Below are 11,607 nucleotides of genomic sequence, written 5' to 3' on the forward strand. Positions count from 1 at the left end.
AATGATATATAAATATTAAATTATAATTCTAAAATTTTATCAAAATATTAAAAAAAAAATTTAATTCGCAGGTAGAGTTCTACTTGCAAGTTGACCGTGAATAAGGTTAAAATTAGCATATTATAAACCCGCAAATAAAGTAAAGTAGAGTTCAATTTTAGTAAAAAAGTTGACCCATGAGGAAGGTTAGGGTTGATTTAAATCCTGCCCTCACGGACCGATTTATTTACAAGTTTGTGGGGGACAAGTGCCCCCATTATGTTCTGAAAATGGTTAATTATTCTGTTAATTCTTATAATTTTACTAAATTTTTAATTAAGTTTTTATATTTTTTCTTTTTAATTAGGGTAGTGGATTAGTTGTTTGCACGTGCAGCTGTATACATTCAACAAATGATACATTCCATCAAGTGACACATGACACTAAATTACTACAGCCTATTTTGTGAATAAACAATGATGAAGTAGTGTGGCAAAGTATTCTCTCCTGAACTTTCAATTTCAAACTTCTCTATATAAGAGTCTCCAAGCCTATGTCATATCATTTTTTGGTACACCAGAAAGTGTTGAGAGGAGAAAGGTTACCTTCTAAAAGTTAGTAGAGTCTTCTCAGTTGATTATTTAGCTTTCCATACCTGTACAAAAATGGCTGAGGTTTATGATATGTTAATGGATATTAATCCAAGAAAATTTGGATAGGCCTTCGAGGTTTATCTTGTCCATTTATGGAAACTCCCAAAAAAGTTTAAAGAAAAGGAGATCAATGGCATAGAGATGATTTTGCAAGATATTAAGGCAAGTTTGACAAGGGATAATGAAACTCAACCACCTCAGTCATGGTGGCTGCTGCTCCCTCCTCAGGCTGTACTCTTCCATGAAGATGATTCACATCCCTTTGGTGCCACTGATGATAATATAAACTGAGAGCTCGCTCTGTAACACCAAACTTAATAGTTTGCTTGTCCCCAAGCAAAGAAAACTGAAAACGGAGAGGGGCATGAAGGGCACACAGATGAGAAAAAATAATACAAAAGAAGATAAGGTGATAGAAGGGAAAGAAAAATTTAAATTTAAATTTTTTTTGGAATGACCCCTCAGCGCGATTATGGCGTTTAGCGCCCCTTGGGGGGCCAAAACTTAAAGGAAACGCCCATTCATCCATATCCCTTTTGGGCGTTAAACGCCCTCCTGGCGTTTAATGTCAGCTTCTCTGCCACCCCTTCCTGGCGCTAAACGCCAGGCTCGACGTTTAGTGCCATAACCTTCTTGCTCCAGAGCGTTCTGTTCTTCCTTCTGAGTTCTTTTGTCCTTGTTCTAAACACTATGCATGATCACAAACTAGATTAAAACTAGGAAAATTATAGAAATCAATGAAAAATAAAATGAAAATCAAACTGAAATAAAACTAAAATAAAACAGAAATAAACTTAAGGATACTTATGGTTGGGTTGCCTCCCAACAAGCGCTTCTTTGCCGTCACTAGCTTGACGGTTAGCTCCACTAAGAAGGGTGGTCAAAGGGGCTCAGATCTTCACTCCTCATTGTGAACTTATTTGCTGTGCTATCATGGATTAGCTCAATATGCTCAAGAGACAGGATCCTATTCACTGTATGAGTTATGACTGGACTTCTAGTAATAATCACTTTCATTCTAGGTGAGAAGTCTTCAGTAAGGATCTTTTGTTTCCTCCATCCTTTGGGCACTTTCTTCTTGGAAACCTCCTCCTTGGTGGATGACAAACACCCAACACCAAACTTAGGTTTGATGTCAGGGAAAATTGTATTAATTCCTACCAAAGGAGGCTTGAGATGTAAATCTTGCTATGCATTATTAGGAGGTTCTTGAAGGTTTGGAACACCAGGCTCAGTCTGCATGCACTTCACCTCTGGCATAGCTTTGAATACATGAAAAGCCATGCACATTATGCACTCTGATCACTAATTCACCTTCTTCCACATCAACCAGAGCTCTACCAGTGGCTAGGAATGGTCTACCTAGGATTATAGAAGCATTTTCATCCTCCTTTGTTTCAAGAATCACAAAATCTGCTGGGAGGAAGAATTTTTCCACCTTGACTAAGATATTCTCCACTAGTCCGTGTGCAGGTTTCAGAGATTTGTCTACCATTTGCAATGCTATTCTTGTTGGTTATGCCTCTTTGAATTGTAGCTTCTTCATCACATACAAGGGTATTAAATTTATGCTGGCTCTTAGATCGCATAAGACTTTCTCAAAGGTTGTGTTTTCAATGGTAAATGGTATTTAAAAGCTCCCTGGATCAGGCATCTTCCTTAGCAGGTTATTTTGAATTATGGCACTACATTCTTTGGTCAGGACCATTGTCTCATCTCCCTTTAAAGTCCTCTTCTTGGAAAGTACTTCCTTCATGAATTTAACATAGAGAGGCATTTACTCCAAAGCCTCAGCAAAAGGAATATTGATTTACAACTTTCTAAAGACTTCCAAGAACTTTGAAAACTGCTTGTCCTTGGTCTCCTTTTGAAGTCTCTGAGGATATGGCATCTTAGGCTTGTACTTAGGAGCCTTAGGTGATGCTGGATGTGTGTCAAGAGTGACTGAAAAAGGGTTGTCTGGGTGCCTAAGAGGGGCGTGCTCTACCTTCTCCTCTTTCTTCTCTAGAGCTTCTTTTTCAACCGGCTCCTCAGTACTTTGTGTTTCCATACTTGCCACCTCTTCACTTACCACGGTGATGACCTTGCACTCCTCTTTAGAATTGGAAATTGTGTTACTGGATAAGGGTTGCTCGGGTATTCGTTGTTCTAATTGGTTTATTCACATCTCCAGATTCCTAAGGTAGGCTTGGTTTTCCTGTATAAAACTATGTTGATTCTTGGAGAGTTCTGCAATAATAGCTACTAGGTCAGGGGTAATCTGAGGTTGAGGGGGCTGAAAAGGAAGGTTGTTGACTTGATTTTGATTGAAGCCTCCCTAATAATTGTTGGTAGAATCCAACTGCTATCTCTGAGGCTGCTCCGTCCACCCAAAGTTTGGGTAATTTCTCCATCCCTGGTTAAAGTTCTGAGAATAAGGAGCATCATCGGGGTTTCTGGAGGGCTTCCCCATATAATTGACCTGCTCAGGTATATACTGGTCACAGTTGTAAGTCTCACTTTGAGGGGAGCTACCACTCATATCGTAGGAAACATCTGAAGGAGCACTATAAATTTTAGCAATTGAGCTTTGCATGCTACTCACTTATTGAGTGATAAGACTCATCTGTTAAAATAGGAGTTTGTTCTGAGCAAGAATTGCATCTACAGTATCCACTTTCATAACTCCTTTCTTCACTGTAGTCCTCTCAGAATAGTATAAATGTTGGTTGTTAGCAACCATCTCAATAAGCTCAGTGGCCTCTTCAAGCATCCTCTTCATATGCAAAGAACCACCTGCAGAATTATCCAGAGACATCTTGGCCATCTCAAAAAGTTCTTCATAGAAAATATGTACCTTGATTCACTCTGAGAACATGTCAGGAGGACATTTACTGAGCATCAACTTGTATCTTTCCCAGGCATCATAGAGGGACTCACTTTCTCTCTGCCTAAAGGTCTGAACATCTGTCCTTAGTTTAGTCAGTCTCTGAGGAGGAAAAAACTTGTTCAAGAACTTTTTGACTACTTTATCCTAGGTATTCAAGCTCTCCTTGGGCTGAGAGTCCAACCACTATTTTGCTTTATCCCTCACAGCAAATGGGAAGAGCATTAGCTTATAAACCTTAGGGTCCACTCCATTTGTCTTCACAGTGTAACAGATCTGTAGAAAATTAGAGATGAACAAATTAGGATCTTCCTGCGGGAGTCCATGAAACTGGCAAGTTTGTTACACTAGAATGATCAGTTGTGCGTTGAGCTCAAAATTGTTTGCTCCAATGGGAGGCATAGCAATACTACGCCCATCAAAGTCAAGAGTGGAGGCAATGTAGGAGCTCAGGGTCTTTCTAGGTTGTTCATTCCCAATTGGATCCATAGTGAACTTTTCCCTGTTTCTGCAAACACACAAACAGAAAACAAAGAAAAGTGAGAATCTCTATGTCTGAGTGTAGAAAATTTCCAGTAAGGTATCCTGTGTAAAGAAATATAATTCAAATAAAAAAACAAATAAATAAAAAAAAATTGAAAATAAAAAGGAAGATAAAGGTTGTTGATGGTTGAAAATGCATAAAGCAATAATCAAAAGCGTAAAGAAAGCAAATAAAGTGTTTGGTGTAAAAACAGTTAGAGAAAACACTTAAGGCTTTGGAGATGTTTACTTTTTTGGATTAAAAGTTCTTACCAACTATTTTAACAATGCATGATTCATTCCAAGGAAAACTGTAATTAACTAAACCCTAATCTCTTAGTGATTTTGTTTCCTCTAACCTTCATTAACCGCCACTCTCGTGGTCACTTAATTCCGATTAGAGGGTTAAGTTCAAAACTAGTTTATGGCCACAAAAACCTTAATTACCCAAAGCTAACAGGATTATATGTCACATATACCAATTAGTTCATGTAATTAGCAATTTAGGAGGAATTTTCTTTTAAGCTGTTGTTCAAGCGAGACAACTCTCTCGAGAATCACAAGAACTCATATAGAATAAGTGTCATACTATCGTTCCACCCAAATTCATAAGATTAAGAATGAAAACAATCCTTGAAACTGAATCAATACATTAATTGAAATAGAAAAGCAATAGTTTTAATCCATAAAAATAAACAGAGCTCCTAACCTTAACAGAAGAGATTTAGTAGCTCATAACTTACAGAGAAAAACTAGGGTTTTGGAAAGTGCAGAAGAGAGAATGTTCTTCTAAAGGGTGATTCTTTTTTCTTTTATATCTAACCTAATTTTATTTGATACTAAAATAAAATAATAAAGTCTAAACCTAAAAGATTTTGTTTGTAAATAAAAATAACTAAAATAAGATAAAAGATAGCAATTAAAAGCTAAATCCCACTATTCTGGCATTTTTCTGGCGTTTAGCGCCGGCAGAGGGGAGTTTTGGCATTTTTCTAGCATTTAGCGCTGGAAAGGGGCGTGAGTTATGTCTTCTTGGGCGCTGAACGCCAGGCTTGGCGTTTAGCGCCAGAATTGACAGTAATTCCAGAAGAAAAGTATAAACTATTATATATAGTTGGAAAGCTCTGAAAGTTGGCTTTCTACCATTTTTAAAACCGCCACAGTTGAACCTCTATAACTCAAGTTATGCTCGTTGGAATGCAAGAAGGTCAGGGTTGGCAGCATCTACTTTCTTTCTTTGTTTTTGCACAAAACACTGCCAAATTCACCCAAATTTCACCTGAAATCATAAAAATACCAAAACAACTCAAAGTAGCATCTAAAGAGGATTTTTGCACTAAAATATAATAAAAATTAATAATTTCTAACTAAAAACAACTAGAAAATGAAGGAAAAAATTGTACAAGATGCTCACGCATCATGAGGTTATGCACAGTACATCTAGCAAAATGAAAAAGATCAAGTGTGGTCAACTAATTTAACCAAACTAATGGTTATGTAGGATTCTCTGTACGATAAACTTTTGGAATTGGTGGGTGAGAGATATTACTTTGCATATGCACCAGCATAGGTTTTGAAGAGTATTAGTGAAAATGCAACCCACATAATGGTAATACTAAGCTCACTCTTCTAAGACAAACGACGGATTAGATATGTCATCTAAACACCATTATATCATTATTCAATATGGTACTAACAACAAGTTAAGTAGCAACCTGAGACATGTAGCTATGAAAAGTTCACTCAAATCAGCACGAGATAATTTGCATGCCTGTTTTCTCCGAACTTAGGATGGGTAGTCGAAAAAACTAGGCCAACAAGAAGTCAGGTCTTTCTTCTTCCAATGAGCAAGCTTCAGAAACCATAGGTGGTAGAACACCTCTTACAGAGATCCAATTCAACTCAAGTAGCAATCTTCAAGGTTAATATTCTGAGTAGTATTTAAAACTAAATGAATTTACTAGTCACAATCATTTGTAGCACAAATTATTTAGCCGCATTGTACATGAATTACATTTTGGAGTTAACACTAAGTGGATATAGCTCTTTAGTAATGCACAATGTTATTAGTAGAGATTGTTTTTTCACATTTATAAAATTTGCAGTTCATAAAAGGGAAGGCTACTCTAAGAATAAAAGGAAGGTGGATCAATACTATACTAATAGATACATAAATCTAACAAATAGAGAAGTTAAAAATTCTGCATATGCTGAAACCAGTCTACATAATATAGACATGGAGACTACACCATCAGGTGAAGAACGTTAAATAGTCTATAACTGATGTATGTAGTTTTGGATACATACTACATTATGCTATCATGGAAGTCTAATTCAACAATATGATAAGTTTAGTGGAATGATATTGAAAGTAGGTTATCTAGACTTTAGTTTTTTTTTTTTTTGCGACATTAGGGATCATAGGATGACTAACACAGGTATGGAAGTAGCTACTGGAAATATTTCATTGGAATAGGCATATAAGACTATGGAAAACAGCGAAATTCTTCCTTCTAGACCAAGGGTTAACAATGTTCATATACGAAAATGGGAGGACCAAATTACAAACACAGCATGACCGTCCACTTTTGGATACCAAAGAAGCGTACAAGGGCACTCGATCCAGAGATATTTTTTTTTTTGCTTCGGTTAATTATTAGTAAACAAATTTAAGTTCAGTCAATAACTAACTATGAGACTTATGTTTTTTAATAGAGGACATAAGGCATGCAAGGAAGAAACAATCATTGAAGATAGCTAAGAAGAGGAAGTCCTCAGGTGTTTTTTATCAACAATCAATACGTCTTACAATTTTAAAGGTTCCCATTTATTCTACTAAACTCGAATTGAAAAGTGAATAATTCTTTTGATGACAAATTATAGTGTATGTAAGGTCCCACATCGGTTGGGGAGGGAAACGAAGCATGCTTTATAAGGGTGTGGATACCTCTCCCTAGCATGACGCCTTTTGACGAGTGAGTGTGGGGGGATTCGGCTATCATCCCTATCGTCAAAGGCAAAACCGTGAGGTCTTGTGTGTCAAAGCGGACAATATCGTGCTAGCGGGTGGTCTGGGCTGTTACAGATAGTATCAGAGCCGGAGCTCGGATCGATGTGCCTGATACGTAAAAAATTATTTTCACGTAATTACCGGCAAGAATACCGGGTCGTATCAAGTAATAAAACTCACTAAGAGTGAGGTCGATCCCATAGAGATTGGTAGATTAAGCAACTTTAGTTAAATGGTAGATTTAGTCAAGCAAACATGGTTTTGATTTCATGAGATTTGTGATTTTTTGAACATAATTGCAAAAAAAATAAATGGCAAGGAATTTAAAGAACTAGAAGAGAGAAAGAAGATGAAAGTAAATAACTGAAACTTAAAATGCAAGAAACTTAAATGACATTAAAGATAAATTGCAAGAAAGTAAAGATTGCAGAATTTTAAAGAGCATAAGAGTAAATAGCAAGAAATAACAACTTGTGGGTAATTGAGTCTCAATCTCTTGGTAACTCAATTTCTCTCAACACAACTAATTGCCACTCTCGTGATCTAATTGTTCATGAGAAGAGATGAAGTTCAATTCCTAATCCAAGCCACACAACTTCCAGAATCTCAACTAAGGGAGGTTACATCTCACATACCAACCAAAGTGTATTGATTAAGGAAATCATGAAAGGATGAACTATAAACTGAATTATGTGACTCCTTTCTCAAATTCACCACATAATTCATATAGATTAATCCCTCTCTCGATGGTGATTGAATCTTTGAATAACAAGAGTTTCCTCTTGGATTAACCACTTGAATTAAGAAGGAAGAGAAGAGTTATCAATTCATTCAAACAAACAGAGCTCTTCCCCCTAATGAAAGTGGGGTTTAGTGAATCATAGCTCCAATTTCAACAATAATTGTAATAGATGAAAATTAAACTAAGTGTAGAGAAGAATGAAGAAGAAGAAGAAGAAGTTCTTAAAACTGAAATTCAAAGTTGCAAGAAAAACAAAATAGAAGACTGGTGAGAAAAAGTAAAGAATAGAAATTGCTAGTGTAATCGAAAAATGTCTAAGTGTCAAAAAGTCTAAAAAAAAGTTTAAAGCCAAAAGTCCTCCAAAGTATCAAACTCTTCTGTATTTATACTACTCCTAAAACTCCTTCATAGATCTTTAATTGGGCTAGCAATGTGGGCTTTATCCTTGTGAATTCCTGGCTCCACGGAAGAAGTATTGCTGGCCTTTGTGAGGAACAGAGGAAGCAGAGCAAGTTGTCATCAATTCTGGCCCATTGAGTGGCGTTACTGGCAAACACGCTAGTGTTGTAGCAAGTTGGCAACGTGTGTGTTAGTCCCCCCTGGGCTGAGGTTTGGTGATGGGCGTTGCTAGCCCAAGTTGTTGCCAAACACTTGGCTCTTCTTCTTCTTGGTTTCACTTTTCATGCTTAATGTTGCCTAAACTTTGAGCTTCAATACTTTGTTTTAATATCGACTATTATACATTATTGGAAAGCTCATAATGTCTTCTTTCCAATGCACTTGGAATCATCTCAATTGGATCTTCCTAGCTCAAGTTATGCTCTATTGAAGAAGGCAAGGTCAAGTTGCCTTGGTTGTGGCGTTTTTGTCAAACACGCCAGTTCATTCTAAGTTGGCAACGTGCTAGTACCCTTCCTTGGCCCAAATTCTCTGCCCCTTGGCGTTTTTGATGAATACGCCTTCTCCCCCTTGGCTTGGCAATGTGTTCGAGCCTCTCTAGGCTCATTCATGCTTCCTTGGATGTTAACTCCTTGTTCTTGTTTTTGGGGCTTAAAGTTGCTTATGATTTGGCTTCAATTTTGTGCTTCACTGTAGACTATTATATATGGTTGGAAAGCTCTGAATGTCAGCTTTCTAATGCAACTAAAAGCACTCAAATTGGATCTCTGTAGCTCAAGTTATTCTTGTTTGAAGAAGACAGGGTCAGGCTGCCAAAATCGCGGGCGTTGTTAGCAAACACGCCTTTGCTCTTCCAAGTTGGCAACGTGTTCAGTTTCTGAGGCTCCAAATGAAGTCCGATTTTGAAGCTTCAAACAAATGTCAAACCCATACTATGATATATCGTTGGAAATCTCTGGATGTCTACTTTCAAATGCCATTGGAATTACCTCATTTGGAGTTTTGTAGCTCAAGATATACTCCATTGAAGGAGGTAAGGTCAGGCTGCCAAGCTCACCAGCGTTTTTGGCAAATACTCCCTTGTATTTCCAAGTTGCCAACGTGCTACCTTCATTCTTCACCATCCAAAGCTTCCTGGCGTTGTTGCCAAACACACCAATGCTTTCTTGAGTTGGCAACGTGCTCGATGCTCTTTCCTGGCTCCAAACATTGCTTCCCACGTTGCCATTGAACACGCCTATAGAAACCACGTTGGCAACGTGCTCCTTTCTGAGGCTCCAAATGAAGCCAGCTTTTGAAGCTTTGAATGAATACCAACCCCATACTATGATATATGGTTGAAAAGCTCTTGATGTCTACTTTCCAATGCCACTAGAATCACCTCCTTTAGAGCTTTGTAGCTCAAGTTATGCATCCTTGAAGGAGGCAAGGTCAGGCTGCCAGGTTTGCTGGAGTTGTTGCTGAACACGCATCCTTTCTTCCAAGTTGGCAACGCTCGATGACTTCTCCAGGGCTGCTTCCTTGCTTGGCGTTGCCTTGGAACACGCCCATGCTCTCCCAGCCCAACAACGTGCTCGAGCTTTCCCTATGGCACCAAGCTTTGCTTGCTACGTTGCCAAGGAACACGCCTTCAGAATTTGGCGTTGGCAACGTGCATCTCCCTTTCCTGGGCCAAGTCTTTCTATTCAGCGTTGTTTGCCTGCGTTGTCCTCAAACACGCCCCTCATCTCTAGGCTGGCAACGTGCTCGAGACTTTGGACTAGCTCCCCAAGGTTGCTTGCTGCGTTGCCAAGGAACACGCCTTCAGAATTTGGCGTTGGCAACGTGCTTCACACCCTTCCTACCCAAGCCTTCTTGCTGCTGGCGTTGTCACCAAACACGCCTTTGTTGGTGGCGTTGGCAACGTGCTAGGGAGATGCTTCCTTCCAGGTTTTTGCTCCCTGGCGTTGCTATGGAACACGCTATTAGTTTGGGGAGTTGGCAATGTGCCAACCCGCTCTTTTTGGCTTGCTTTGGATTGTTGGAGTTGCCCTCAAACACGCCATTGTAAATTCAAGTTGGTAACTTGCTTGGGGCTTCAAATTCACCTTCCAGGACTACTTGGCGTTATTGCCAAACACTCAAGTGATAATGCACGTTGGCAAATCCCAAGTCTCTTCTTCCTTGCCAAGCTTGCTATGTCCCCAATCTTTCTTGCTCTAATTCTTGCTGGCTTGACCTTCTTGCTTCATTACCTATCATTAACCAAAGAATTTGCTTCAAAGTTTTGCCATTCTATGCAACAATTTTCAAGAGATTCATCCATGCTAATTCATTTGTCAACTCCTTGAATTCTTTGCGCAAATATAGCCAAATTCCACCTAGTTCTTGGTTCATGAATGCATGGAGAGAAAACTCACACAAATGCTTGTTTATTTCAAAGAAAGTGAATGAAATTAAGCTAAAACTACTTAAACTAATTAGCTAATATAGCAAAGATGCAAATGCATCACAACACCAAACTTAAACCTTGCTTGTCCTCAAGCAAGAAAGGAACTATGCACAAAGGTTTCTTTTAATTGGAACAAGTTGAGGGATAACTTGTAATGCCTTGGTGAGTGAAGTGATTAAGTGATAGTGGGGTGAACTCTGAATTATATGCTCATGCAAGGATTCCAGTGCTTATTAGTCCCTACATTTTGGAAGTCTTAGATCTTAGGACTTTCATTCAAATGATATCATGGAAATCTCTCTATAGGTAATCACCTTGAAGCAGTCTTATAGTTTTTGTGTCTTGGCCTTGACTCTAAGTGTCATGTCTCAAAGCGGCTCTTTAGATAAGCTTTCAATCAATACTCCCAAACCAGTTGGTTTTAAGGTATTAGGTGTTGAAGCACCCCTTAGGATTTACTTGCTCAAGCCTCTCTCTTTGACACAATTCTACCACAAGCATTTAACTAGGATAATAACTCTTTGAGTTCTTATTTCTTTCTTTTTCTTCCTAGTAATTGATGCTCAGAGCCTTTTTTTTTTGCTGCTTCTTGGATCAAAAGATATTTGAGAATCTCCACAATACTTCTTTGAACTCTATTTCCTGCCTATGAGCTCCCATACAGGTTTTCACAAACATGCAACCTCAATACACAATCATACAACTAGAACCACCACTTCTCTTAATCTTTTGCTTACCTCAAAACAAATTTTTGACTCCTCAATCATTCTTTTCAAAGAACTGTTCTCTGTTTGCAATTTATGGATCTTGAGTGTAAGTAGATTTTCAAGTGTATGGTGCTATGATGTATTTAGCATCTTAGTTATTGAACTTTTAAAGAGATTATGCTAAGCAGACAAGCAAGGGTGCAATATTGCTTTCAATCATAATAGTTTTAAATAAAAGACAATCACTTAACAATACAACCTTTTTGAGTTCACTTGCTTTACTCCTTATCATCATCAT

The sequence above is a fragment of the Arachis ipaensis genome, chromosome B03 (assembly GCF_000816755.2).
Source record: "Arachis ipaensis cultivar K30076 chromosome B03, Araip1.1, whole genome shotgun sequence".
Classification (NCBI taxonomy): Eukaryota; Viridiplantae; Streptophyta; class Magnoliopsida; order Fabales; family Fabaceae; genus Arachis; species Arachis ipaensis.